Here is a 15,460-nt window from a genome sequence, read left to right as displayed (position 1 = left end):
TATTACTTTCGTATCCATTTTTCATATTATATTCGTATCATGTTATTACGTCATATTTTAAATTGTCAGATATAATCCTTATGTAGTTTTTTTTTTTTTAACCTTTTACCTTTTTTTAATTGGATAAATTTTACAAAAGAAAAAAATCAATAAATAAAATTGACAAAATAAAAAAAAAATTGCCTTCATAATGCGTGGGTATCATATAATAAAAGTAGCAAAATATTAATTTATCTATATAAATTAATTATCATTTTAAGATTTTTGACAAAGAATCTAAAAGATTTTTTCAATGAAATATACAATTTGGACTAATAAAAAATTGTCATGAGTCCCTTTCAATCATTTGTCGATTTTTTATCAAAATCTTAAGATGATTAAATTCAGAGTAGTAAGGATAATAATATGGATAAGATAAGTGCTTAAGGAAAAGGACTAATCAAGCCTATCATTAGTGGTCAAGTTGGGTTAAAAAAACAAAACAAAATACAATCACACCTTGGGTTGGTGTAGAGTAGTTCATCTTTTAAACATATGTACATGATTGTTGAATTTGAAAGGTATGTGAAACTTCTCTATGTTAAGAAAATATAATGTTATATATATATATATAATACTTATTTAAAATTCATATTCAACAAAGATTTTCTGTTATTGATAAACTCCATTTTTTTTTAATACAGCCATGCAAGAACATTGATATTGAGTGTATACATATATGTATATAAAATATATATATATATATATATATATATTCCATTGTCACTTGTTACGAACTACAATATCGATTGGCGTCCTCCAAATCCAACCTATAAGTCCTCAAAAAATAAAAAATATTCATTTATTTATTTATTTAGGAATAAACCTATAGTGAAAGAGAATCTTAGTAATAGATGCCCTAAATGGGGTACTAATATTTTGTGTATCTAACAAAATTTTGGCATGTTATATGACAAGAAGGATGTTGTCATCCTTGAAATTAAGTATAAAGAAGAAAGGATGACAACTTAGCAATTGGATGGGTTTATTGAAGACAAAAGTTTTGCTTTCTTTACAGTAAATTAAAAGATGGTTTGTTGTGGCTAATCTGGGTCCATAATGGAAAAGATTGACATGGGATTTGATTATCGACATATATCGTGCAGAGTTCATAAATATATTGTTGTTAATAAAAAATAATTAATAAGAGATTTTCATGTTTCTATCTATATCTTAACCTCTTACCTTGAATTTTCCTATCTTTCTTTGATATTCTCGTCATTAAAGGTAAAGTTTTTCTTATTAGAAAAAATTTAACAATCGTATAATTATAATAAAAGTCCTTAATAAGGGATATTAGAGAAGGTGATCAATTACTTAATACATATGTTATTAGGTCACACATCAAAAGCAAATTTATCTTTTATCCTGATATTATAATGTTTAATTCGAATTTATATATTTTCATAGTACTAAGAGAAAAAATTATATATCCCAGAGGAGAGGAAAATTATTGAATCCTGAATTTCTAGCTTGGTAAGCCATTAATATTAACTTAGAAATTAAATTATAAAAACTCAAGATTTACTTAATTGGTTCATGAAATTATTTTTAAGGAATATTATCCATCAAGTGTGGAATTTAAATCTTAACACCTATAATTTATTTTTCTATTTTCAAATTACAATTTTTTGTATAAAAAATTAAATTATAAACTATCATATATTGAAAAAGTGTAGGTTAATCGGGAAGATCATTATTTAGGATTGAATTCTTCTGTTACTTAAAGAAAAATTATTTATAATATTGCATCATAATGCATATAAGTTTGATAAAATAAATATAGGCTATAAATTGTTATTTCATTCAAAAATTAATTCTATACAATTAGTCAAAATGAGAGAGAGAGAGAGAGAGAGAGAGAGAGAGAGAGAGAGAGAGAGAGAGTAGGATAAAGAAGCATTTCTCAGTTCTATACTTTTATTTTACTGATCTTTTGCTAGTGTAATATTAAATTATAAGACCTAAGTGAAGTTTCTTACCTGCAAATTAATTAGGTTAATTCCCTCTAAAATATTATTACATGTGTTATAACCCAAGAAGGAGTTAAAATTTTGAAAATTAAGGTGGGTTAATACTTGATATTAAGTCAGCAAATTTAATACATGGCTTGATTTGATTAGGAACTTATATATTGCATTGAGTTAATTACACAAATGTTACTCAGAACAATAAGAAATTAGTATCTAAACAAAAAATATATATAATTTACATTTTAAACTTTCAGGTATAGTAATAATCTATCCAATATAAAAATCATTAAGTATTTGGCCTTTGCCTAGTTTGATTCAAAGGGCACAACCATTTTAACAACCTTCATCTTCAATGGTAAGAAAATTGATTTTGTGTTGTAATAGTTGGAATCTTTAATCTATTTTTTGGAAAATATTTTCATTTCTGGTATCGTTGATTGATAAAGAATTAGGTGAATTAATGGAATTCTAATTTTTATGTAGGTGAATTTGTCATCAAGAGCTTCATCAACATCTTTTTCTCTTTTTTAATTATAGAGGCCTCTAAACATCACCTTTCATAGTTGGAAAATTGCCTGCTGAATTAACCTAAAAAAATAGATTTGTAAAAGAGTTTTATAAAGAATTAGGTTTCCTTTCTTTTTCATCTTTTCTAGAAGTTTGGTGGTGAATGACTCAGGAAGAGGCAGGCACTGGTAACAAACTTTTGCGTGTGGGGTTTGTGGGGATCTGATTACGCTTTGTCCTGTCTATGTAAGGTGGGTCCCCCAAATCGGACCCTTCATTATGCAAGTTGCAGATGGTGACATCTAGAAGGGTCCACACTGGATTATAGAGAGAAAGAAGAAAGTAATATTGCTGAAAACGTAAAAATCAATTTCAAAGGCTTAAGGCAAAATTTGAATGGCCCCAATTTTAAGGGCCATTTAAATGTAATAAGATTACTTTAAGTGAGATTAAAAATAAAGACGAAAGTGATATTAGTAACTGTAATGGTGATATCTTATATCTTATATAAATATATGAAAGCTAAAATTTTTGGCAAAAATGAAGAAACAAAAACCTATGTGGATAGCTTAAAATATTGATATGTGAATAATCTTAAAAATCGTCACATGGCATCTAATAAATATATTTTATTTTATTTAATACATTTTTAATATAAAAATAATTCAAAAAACTAAATTGATTATATTTATATTTTTATTATTAACCTTAAATCACTCACAATTCAATTTATATTAAAAGCATTAAAAATTTAAAAATTTCTTAATTTGATAAATTAAATCAATCAATATATAATTAATAAATTAATAAATACTAAATTATATTATAAAATATTTTATTCTCTAGTCAATTATTTGATCCATTTATATTTGATTAAATATAGAATCCAGCAATTAATGTATTTCATGTGTAAATATATAAAGCAAATATAATTCAAAAAACTAAATTCATTATATTTACGTTTTTATTATTGATTTTAAATCTCTCAATTCAATTCATATTAAAAGCACTAAAATTTTAAATTTTTATTAATTTGACAAATTAAATCAATCAATATAAAATTAATAAATTAATAAATACTACAATTACAATTATAAAAAAGTTGATTCTCCAATCAATTGTTTGATATATTTATATTTGATTAAATATAGTACTCAGTAATTGATGTATTTCATGTGTAAATATATAAAGCAAATATAATTAAAAAAATTAAATTGATTATATTTATGTTTTTATTATTGATTTTAAGTCACTCTCAATTCAATTCATATTAAAATTTTAAAATTTTAAAAATTTCTCAATTTGACAAATTAAATCGATCAATATATAATTAATAAATTAATAAATACTATAATTACAATTATAAAATAGTTGATTCTTTAATTAATTATTTGATACATTTATATTTGATTAGATATAGTATCCATTTGAGTAATTGATGTATTTCATGATGTATGTAAATATATAAAGCTAATATATGAAATTAATTCTCCATAATTAAATTAATGGAATAAAATATTTTATAAATTTATATTTGATTGATACATTTATATTTCATTAAATATGATTTCATTTGATAAAATATTAATCCATGTTGATTTCATTTGTAACATTTTATAATTTTATTATTTAATATTAATGTAAGTTGATTTAATTAAAATTTAATTTGTTTTATTGTCATTATTAAATATAATAAATTTAATTTTTTTTATTGTTCTAAATTAAGATCTCTAAATGTTAATAGCAAAATAAAATATTTCAATGTCAATCAACTTGCTATTGTTATACCATTATTCACTCATAATTTTTATTATTTCAATTTTAACTTTTATAATTTAAAATAATCTTATTAATTGACTATATTTTTATTTTTATTATTGACTTTAAATCACTCTCAATTCAATTCATATTAAAAGTAGTAAAATTTTAAAAATTTCTTAATTTGACAAATTAAATCAATCAATATATAATTAATTAATAATTTAATAAATACTACAATTACAATTATAAAATAATTAATTCTCTAATCAATTATTTGATACATTTATATTTGATTAAATATAGTATTCATTTGAGTAATTGTTGTATTTCATGTGTAAATATAAAAAGCATGTTTGGTTGATAGATTTATATGTCATTAAATATGATTTCATTAGGTAAAATACTAATGCATGTTTGGTTTCATTTGATAAAATATTAATGCACTTGGATTTCATTTGATTTCATTTGTAATGTTTTATAATTTTAAAATCGAGATAGTAATGCACATTAATTTAATTAGAATTTAATTTGTTTTATTGCCATTATTAGATACAATAAATTTAATTTGTTTTATTATTTTTAATTAAAGGATCTCTAAATATCAATAGTAGAATAAAATATTTCAATATCAATTAACTTGCCATACAATTATTCACTCACAATTTTTATTATTTTCATATTAACTTTCATAATTTAAAATTATCTTATTAATTAACCTACAATACACATTTTGTATAAGTAGCTCTAGGTTACGCATAATGCATCTTTAGTCACTTTTCACTAATTTTATATTTTTTTATCACTATTCAACTCTACTTTAATTTTCTCTCTATTTTTAACTTTGCATCATTTCTTGGTCTGTGCTGCTCAAATGTTTTTATCTTTTTATACTTATATTTTATATTTCATTAACTATGATATTAGCTTTCTTTTTTTAATATTTTTTTGTTGATGATTGATTTAAAGATGATTGGGTATATACGGGAAAAGTCTTTCACTAATAGAGTCACTATCATAAAAGTTTATATCACCTTTGGTTGGTACTACATGTCACGTGGGTGTAACAAGAAACTATTTGAAATTGTTGAGAAATTTCAATATTATTCCTGCAAGGTTGATGTCCCTAATCCAACTCCAAGGTAATTTGTATTTATATATATTTATATTTTTTATATTTGATACATAAAATATTTTTTATATTTGATACATAAAATATTTTTTAAAGTATTTTAAATTATTATATTATATTTATAATTATAGAATCGTGCATTTTTTATAGGTACAAGTTGAATATTGGAGTATATGATAATTCTAGAAGGGTGATGTTCGTACAGTTTAATACAGAATCTAAGGATTTAATTAATAGAGATATTGACAATCTTTATGAAATATCTGTTAAAATATTGAGTTAAAAATTATTTTAATATTATTTATTATTCAAATTAATTGAATGATATATTTATACTATGATTAGGGAAAATGAAAATTATAAAATCCAAGAGATATTTAAAGATCTTTAAGATAAAATTTGTGTGTTCGAGACAAGAGCAATCAAGTATAATCTTGAGGCAAGTAGTACCAAACTTGTAGTGAATAAAGTGTATGATTATGATCTTAAGCTTGAATGTCAAAAATTATTGGTAGAGATAAGTATAAACTTATTATAATGATTATGTTTGTTATAAAGTTATATAGTCTAGATTATGACTCAACTGTTGTTAAATTATAGATTGCTGTTTTATTTATCTCTTTACCTCTATCTGTGAAATCTATTGGCTCATAAGTAAAATGACACCTACTTCAAAGATAGCAAGAAATACTAGATAAATAATTGCTGCATCTTTGCTTCAACAACTTATGGAAAAATCTCCCATGAAAAAAGTTTGTATGTGAGATTGATTTTAAGGATGACATTTTTAATTTCTTGAAATAAAAAACATTATTGTCTTTTGTTTAGAGATTATTTGGATTTAATAAATTATAGTTTTGAGTTTTCTTTAAAACTGATGATAATTGCATAAGTATATTCAATCTGTAATTAATTTATTTTATTATATTAAAATATATAAATTTAAATAAAAATGATTATATAAGTTATGAATCATTCATAAACTTCATAGCTTATATTATCATTTTAAAAAAATTTATATTTATATAAAATTTCTTGATAGATGAATATATTTTCGTGTATCACATGAATTTAAAACTAATTAAAATTAATGATGAAAATATATGTTTGAATGCAAATGCAGCAGTGATAATGAGTTGAATTGTAATGAAAAGAGAAATATCATTAAAAATATTAATTTAAATGTGTAAATTATTTAATATTTATAAAATTAATAAATTGTTAAAAATTATTAAATTAATTTTATTTCAAATAATAATTTTATCAATAAATGATTAAAAATTAATAAAAATAATATTAATATGTCAAATAATATTTTTCTTTATTTTTTATTATTTTATGTAGATACTTGTTAATTAATAAAATAATCTCCAATAATTTTTATATAATATTAAAATTTATTTATTTATAATTTATTATATACTAATTTATTATTTATTAGTCTATTATAGTAAAATTTATTTATTATATTAAATTAAATAATAAAATTATTTCATAATTTTAAACAAAAAATAAAATAAAATAATAAAAAGAAGGAATCTTCTAATCACAAAAGTCTTCCAATCTTTACGGGCTTACATGCTTAAATAAAAAATATATATTTAATGAATTAGGACCAATGACCATTATAAGCTTCTCATGGATCAAGGGTAAAAATAAATAAAAAAACCAACATCAATTAGCAACTGATGAATTTCTCCTTCAGTGGACCACTGAGCCTTGGCACGGTGAGAACGCAACCACCGCTCTGAAATCAGAACTTTTAAATGGGTAGCCAATTTATTTGGCTTCAATTTGAGGGTTAAATTTCGTCCTACTAGAGATACGATGAAATCCAAATTGACTTTTAGTCTATATCCCAAAGTCAATGATCCTTTGGGTGTCAATGGAAAAAAATTTTGAATTTACCTAATATTCAAGTAATTTTAGGAGGAAAAGTTAAGCAATAATTAGTAAAACTATTTTAATTTTAATGTGCCTGTGTAAATCTAAATTAAGAGTTAGTTAATTATTTTGACATTATTATAATTTTTTAATATAAAAGAAGTCATAATTTAAAAATAATAAAAGTAAAAGATAAATTAAAATTAAAATTTTTTTTGAACAGTAAAAGATATTTATTATTAATAGACAAAAATTACAACCACTACAAAATCATCTCTTCTAAAAACACCCAATTTGGCCAACAAATCTGCAAAGTGATTGGCCTCTCTGTAGATATGGACAAAAGGAACTTTTCTCACTCTAGAATAGGGATTATACAACTTGTTGAGAAGATCATCGTACTTCCAGAGATTGATGCTTACTTTGTTAATACATGCTGTGACTACTTGAAAGAGCTTCTATTACCGCCATCAGCTCTGCATGAATAGAGTCTTTAAAGCCAATGCTTTTTGAGAACATAAACAGAACTTCTTCTTTGCTATTACGAATTACTCCACCAATACCTGCAGGACCTGGTCTACTAAAAGCAGATCCTTCAACATTAATTTTCCAGACACCAGATGTTGGCGGAGACCAATGAATGTTCTTCCTTGGATATCTTCTGTGCAGCGGATGGTTAAGTCTTGAATGTTGTACATGAAATTCAAGTCTAAAAAATTCAGATTGGGGTATCTTGCCTTCATCCACCAACCAAGTCTAGCCCATATTAAACTGATAACTTGATCAATTGAAATTGTTTTTTGCTTGAAGATTTTCTCATTTCGAGCCAGCCAAATCGACCATAGAATTGCATAAAGCAGTGTATCCCTAATAACTTTCTGGTTACTACTTGCAACAAGACTATTCCAAGACAGCAAAAGAGATATGATCGAACCTGGAATAGACCAGCTAATATTCCATTGAAGACAGCATTTGTACCAGATTTGACGTGCAAAAGAGCAGAGCTGAAAGAGATGATCAGTAGTTTCTGGTTCCTTGTAGAATGAGCATTTGTTCATCACGTTAACCATGCATCTGCTTTTATGAAGTAGATCAATGACAGGGATACTGCCTTTTAGAGTCTTCCAGCAAAAAATTTCTACTTTGGGTGGGGCGATACCCTTCCAAATGTATTTTCATAGGTTGAATTAGAAACTCTTGAGGAGTTCAGAACTTCTCTGAAAGATTTGGTGCTGAAGCACCATTTGCTATGTGCTGCCATATGATCCTATCGTGAGCTGTGGGGCAGAGAGTTACAGAGTTGAACAGGTTCATTAGCTTGATCCATGATTCCAGTTCCCAATTGAACAGGTTTCTACGTAGCTGAATTCTCCAACTCCAGTTTGAATCGATCCAATTTCCAAATTCTTGTAATTGGCCCCTCTTTGTTGATAGCAAGAGAATAAATCATTGGAAATTCAATTTTTAAAATGTATCCCTCGATGCACTTGCCATCCCAAAAACAGATTCTATCTCCGTTACTTGCACAAAAGAGCAAATTAGAATTTATAAAGTTAAATTTTAAAATTTAAAATTTAAAATCTACATTTCACTTTTATTAATTGTTTTGACATTATTTTATTATTTAATATAAAGGAAGTCACAATTTAAGAATAATAAAATTAAAATATAGATTTTAAATTTTAAATTTTTAAAAAAATTGTATGAGTCAATTAAGTTAAATATCAAATTAAACATTATTATATTTTTATAAACTAACGACAATTTTGAATATGAAAGTAGACTTTATAGTTAAACTATTAGTAAGTTTAATTTTTTAATATCACTTTAATTAGTAAATTATATTTAATTCAAGTATTAAAAAACTTAGACATAGTTTGAATGCAAATTTAATTGAATTTATTTTTTTTTCCATATCCTATATTTGTATGATATACTTATAATTTTGTGCTAATTACTTATAAGAAATCAAGTTGAACTAAAGCTCAATCTAACTTAAAGTAAAATTTTTTTACTTCAAGTTGAACTCAAATTTCGTATCACAAACTCTTTGACTCAATCATATCTCAAACTAAACTAGTAATTAATGTACTTGTATGTACTTCATAGTGTTCATGCTAATAGAAAGTTTGATAAAAGTGATATAAGATTAATTTATCAATTATCCATCTAGCAATTCCTATGTTCATATCATCTAAAATACTTCGTGTATTAGTATTGTCTTTTATACAAAAATTAGACATTACATTTCACATCAACATGAAAAAAACAAAAAAAATATATTTTTTTAAGTTTTTGTTAAACCCATATATGAATTTTATTAAAATTTTAACTTATGTTATTTTCATGACTTTTTTTATTATTTTTGTATCGTATTAGTATATCGTATTTTAAATTATCAAATCTATCTAATATCTTAAAAGATTTGGGTTGTAATACCCTCAATTGTTATAAGGTATATTCATCACAATTAATTATCAATAATCGTAATTTCATATTAAATTATTTAATTTAATAATAAATATTTATAATATTACAGGATAAATGGATAAAACGTTTGACTAACTATTTGTGAATATGTTTGAAGTATATTTGTTTATTAATTTTAACAAACAATCATAAATAATATTTTAACACTTTTTAATTAAATGAACGTATCACAAACATAACAAAATTTGTTCATATTCGATTCATTTGTAAAAACTAATATAATGTTCTACAAACAATTCATGAACATGCTCGAGTTTTCTTCATTTATTAAGTTTAACAAATGATTATGAAGAATATTTCATAGTTCATTAATTACATTGCCAGAAAATATGCTTATTACGAATAGAATTTTATCAATGAATTTTTTTATCAGTAATTACAAATAGAATACCGATGAATTATCAATGAAATTGAAAAATGAAACTATCAATTTATTACCATTGAAATACTGATGAATTATTAATAGAAAATATAGACGTCGATAAATTTTTTTATGTCTATAAAGTTTTGACGTTGTACTTATGAATGAAAAATTATGTACATAATAAAGTAGACACATTTTACTAATGGAATATCAAGCTTTGATAAATAATTTAGGTTGTGATAATGTCTATATCTGTGGACCTATCGCTAGACATTGACCTAAGGAGTCGTCACCAATCGTTTTTTTTTATTTAGGTGCAATTGATCACCTAACTGAATCTATCCTTTTTTTAAAGAGAAATCCTAAGTTCTTAGGTATCCTTAAAACGTAGATTCAGTGTTTGCGAAACCAAGACTAGGTCTAGGAGTATGGTTACGTGTGAAGAAGGTTATAGCACCCTCACAACGCCCATCGAAAGATGGTAGTAGGCTCGATTTCGTGTTATCTGTTAAGCTTTAAAAACCTTACTAAGTAATTAATTATTGAAAATTATTCTTAATTGACTCTAATACTTTTTGTAAAAAATTAAGAAAATTCTCTTACCTCAAGAGTATACAAGGAAACTACTGTTTCTCTTATAAAGGTTTCATTGTCAGATTATTTGACATTAAAAAAATTTCCAAGAAAGGAAAATAAAAAAGGAATAATGTTTCAACTTTTGATAGAGATCTTTTTTTATTATTATGTTTTTTTTAAAGAAAAAAACTCATGCTTTTATACAAGAAAAATTGATACTTTCAACTTTTCTTAAAGCATTTTGACACTTTTTACTTTCAGGAAAAATTAATACTTTCAACTTTTCCTAAAAAATATCCCTTTTTGAAATTTTTATTTTCAAGAAAAGTTGATACTTTCAACTTTTCCTTAAAAATTCTTTTTTTTTGAAAATTTTATTTTCAAGAAAAATTGATACTTTCAATTTTTTTCTCAAAAATATCCTTTTTAAAAATTTTTATTTTCAAGGAAAATTTATACTTTCAACTTCTCCTCGAAAATACCTTTTTGGAATTTTATTTTTCAAAAAAATTGATACTTTCAACTTTTTCTTAAACTATATTTTTGAAATTTGATCTATAAGGAAAATTGATCCTTTAGCCTTCTTTTGAAAATTTGGAATTATTTTTATTTTTAGTATCATTTTTAGAATAAAGATTATTCAAGAAAAATAAATAGCAAAGAAAAAAATATAAATAAATACCAAAGTTTGCATAGAAAAATAGCTCGACTTTACATTCCGAAACAGCTCAAAAGCTGACCGATTTGGTTGAATGGCTCAAGAGATGTGGTTACAGGCTCAGGATGGGCTTAGAGACTTAGTGGCTTGGTTTTGGTTCGGTCATAGCTTCACGGCTTAGAGTCAGGTTTTTGAAGCAGGTCATTATCGGGTTGAGTCTTCAAGTGCACTGGAGTGCAGATCTTTTAAAAGATCTAATTTTTCTTTTATTCCTAAACGATGTCATATTTTTAAAGTATATAAGCCCTTTTTCTAGCTTTTTTGTCCATTTTTTAGTTTGGTTTCTCTCTTTATCCTTGATTATTCTCTCCCTCTTTCTTTACAACATATGAACAATGGTCGAACAGTTCAAAGGGTTTTCAGACTTCGGTGCTAATGTCATCGTTCTGGATTTTTGTGCCAATGCCGCCGTCAACCAACCACCGTTAAGGCTCAAATTTCACCTAAAAGCTTGTCTCGATCTCCTTCTTTGCATGATCTAGTTGGTTCTTTTAGAAACCCATAAGATTTGCATAAATCTAAAATCCTAGTTACGGTCTCCTCTTCCTCCACCACTTCTTTTGTCGCCACTTCAAGGTATGCTCTTTACATTTCCTTTGGCTATTTTCTTAACAAATTTTAAGTCCTAAAATTCCTAGGAAAGGGTTAAACCAAAGCCCATGAACATTATTCTCTCTATTTTTATTTTTTTTATTTTTGGCTTCTGATTCTAATTTGTTTTTCTTGAATTTGTGGTTTGAATCTTTGTTGGAATTTGTTTGCAGGCTCAACTAGAATTGGTTGCCAAAGTTTGCTATACAGTTGTTTAATTTCTGAAATTATGGCATGGTCTTTGTTCACAGGCTGTCGGCTAACTTGACAATAGGTTTCTTTGTAATTCACTTGCTAAAATCTGGGTTGAATTTTGTTGTTGCTGTTTGGTTTTTTGGGGTTTTACCTAGTATTGGCCTTAGGGTATGGGTTGTAGGTTTAGGCTTTTGATGATCGAGCTGCTGGTGACAATGGCATTGGCACTGATGGAGAGTTGTGTTTTACGATAGAGCTATGGTGGTTTGGCAAAGATGGTAAAATAGTAGTGTGTTTATGTGTAGATTGTGTTGGTGGGATTTTGGTGGTGGGGTGATGCTATTTCCTGGCAATGGTGACGAAAGAAGGTGGATTTTTGGTCAAATGACTTTTTTTGTGTAGTTGTGAAGCTTTATGGGTTTGTGGTTATTATGTTGTTTGTGGTTTTGATGACTGTGTAAGGATTGGTTATGGATGAAGATAGTGGTTCTAGTAGCAATGGTGGGAGTTTGGCTTAAGTGGAAATGGTAGTGTAATGTGAAGTCTGATTTTCAATTTGGCAATGGCATCACATGGGGCTATGGTTGGTGATGGCAATAGCAGATAAGGGTGATGTTGGGCTAAGCTACTACTGGAGTGGAGGAAATGGGTGAAGATTGAGGTCTTTTTATGATTCTTTCTTTGTTTGTTTTCTACCCCCTATGTAGTGTAATGGTTGTTGCTTAAATAGGGACTCAGTCCCCATAAAATGGAAGATCAAAATGTTATCCAGTTGAATGAGATTTTCTTTTATTTCTTTTAATTTCAATTTTAAACTCAACCAGTTTATCCTTCGATTCTAATTTAAATTTAAACATAATTATCTATCTCTTGAGGTAAGGTAGACTAATACAAATATTCTAGGTCTAAAGTCCAGCAAGCCCAGAACTCAAATCCAAAGCCCAATTTGAACTAACTCGAGATTCGAAGATAACCCGGGATAAAATAAGGTGTCTATAGTTGCCTTTCTTTACAAAGTTGCTATGAAACAAAAATTACACAAAAATGTAGACACCAATCATGATCTTCATTCAAGGAAGAAAACACTTTGGTGTAGATGGAACCGAGTCTAAAAATGGATTGACCCAAAGATGGATCTGACATAGGTTAAAATCTAAAATAAAATGACTTGGATTGAACTAAAATTTAAAATGAATAATTTGGACTAAGCTGAATAAGGATTTGACAGCAGTCAAAATCTAAAACAAAATTACCTGAACTGAATCAAAGTTTGAAAAACAAAATGACTTGGACTGATCTGAAGTTTGAAATGAATAACTTGGACTAAGATAAAGAAGGATTTGATAGAAGTCGAAATCTAAAACAAAATAACCTAGACTAAACCAAAGTCTGAAATGAATAACTTAGACTAAGCAGAAGAAGGATTTGACAAAAGTTGAAATCCAAAACAAAATGACCTGGATTGAACCGAAATCTGAAATGAATAACTTGGATTAAGCCGAAGAAGGATTTAACAGAAGTCAAAATCTAAAACAAAATGACCTAGATGGAATCAAAGTCTGACTTTACAACAATTACAAAATTTCAAAATTTCAAAGGTTCACAATTTGAAGCATTCAAAATTTCATAATCGAAAATTCACAATACAAGTTGAAACTAAGATTCACAATTTGAGTTCAAAAGAAAATCACAAATTTGAAATTCAAAAATTTACAATTTAAAGATTCACAAGGTTCAAAGATTCCCAAGAATTTCAAATTTGTAAAAATTGGAGATTTACAAGATTTTTAGATTTGCAAGAATTAGATATTCACAAGATTTAGAGTTTCACAAAATTTAGAGATTTGTAAGATTTTCAGATTTACAAGAATTAGAGATTTACAAGACTTTCGGATTCGTAAGATTTGGATTGAAAATTCGCAAGATTGGGAGTTTTGCAAAAATTAGAAATTTGCAAAATCTTTATATTCGCAAGAATTAAAGATTCACAAAAATTAGAGATTCACAATATTTTTCAGTTCAAAAGATTTGAAGATTCCCAAAATTCAAAGAAAAAACTTCTAAAGACTCATAACTAGAATTTAAAAGGTTTTCATTCAAAAAAATTTTAGGATTTCATCCAAAATTTCAAATATTCTAATTCAAAAACTTTAGGGATTCACATAAAAATTTTTTTAAGATTCTCATTTAAAACTTAAAGATTCTCATTTGAAAATTATTAAAGATTATGCCTGAAGGTCTTACAAATCATCTTCAACATTGAAAATGTTTATTCAAAAGGTTTCAGAACTTTAAAATTTGAAATGTTTTCCTTATAAAAAATCTCATCATGAAAAATTTTCTTTATTTGTATGATAATGATGCAAATGCTTTCTCAATGTTGCAAATGCAACAACCCATATTCTCATAATAATGCAGATGCCATATTTTAAACCATGATGCAAATGCAATGTAATGAAAATGTCACTAAAATCAATACCATGACATTCTAAATGATTGTGGTAATAAAGTTATCAAAACTCCACCATCTCACATTTCTTTTTTAACTTTTGAGTACTAACAGTTTCAGAATCAATTTACCAATTTCATCAACTAATACATGTTATTTTCAGCATTTGGTTACAACTCACATATTACTATATTCACCATTTGGGTATCACATTTGCCTTTTCAAATAATCTCCTTCACCTTTTTACATTTTTTTCATTTTCTTTTTGTCTCTATCATCCTAGATTTCTTTTCAAAGAAATGCATAAATCTTTTATGAATATTATCATTCATTCATTATCATTTCAATTCATAGCAAACACAATGCAATCATATATTTTCTCGATTTATTCTAGGGAAGCCAAACTGAGTGAGGGTAAAGTGAATTAAGAGAAAAAGGAATTAATACAAGAACAAGTTTGGTACAAAAATAAATAGATCAAGGAACAACTTCAAAGTATGTTACTAAGGCAAGTGTTTGAATGGTATAACAATATCCAAATAATGACTATTCAAACAATTTTTAACATTAATCCAAGATTCTTTTTCAAAAACTCATTCTATTGACTTTCAAAATCATTTTGAGCTCTCACACTCTGCCCCAGTTTTAAAGGATCTTCAGATGACATTGACCTTTTATATATTGAACCATCATTCTAGTTTTTAGCTTAAATTTTTTTACCCAAATTGCCCTTTTCAAATTTTTAATTTGAGTCTTTTTTTTCCTTTTTTTTCCACTTTTTTAA

General features: G+C 25.8%; 1 long non-coding RNA gene across 1 annotated transcript; it reads left to right on the top strand.

Moving 5' to 3' along the window:
• Positions 1-11,612: 11,612 nt before the first annotated feature.
• LOC149514632 (uncharacterized) lies at positions 11,613-13,009 on the top strand. Its single transcript, XR_016327963.1, has 2 exons — positions 11,613-12,017; positions 12,206-13,009. It is a non-coding gene; the product is annotated as an uncharacterized LOC149514632 (long non-coding RNA).
• Positions 13,010-15,460: the final 2,451 nt, after the last annotated feature.

The sequence above is a fragment of the Durio zibethinus genome, chromosome 15, assembly GCF_047325235.1.
Source record: "Durio zibethinus cultivar Kanyao isolate XHJ-2024 chromosome 15, ASM4732523v1, whole genome shotgun sequence".
In the NCBI taxonomy this organism is placed as follows: domain Eukaryota; kingdom Viridiplantae; phylum Streptophyta; class Magnoliopsida; order Malvales; family Malvaceae; genus Durio; species Durio zibethinus.
Note: the sequence above shows the minus strand (reverse complement) of the source record. Positions and strands in the feature narration are given on the sequence as shown.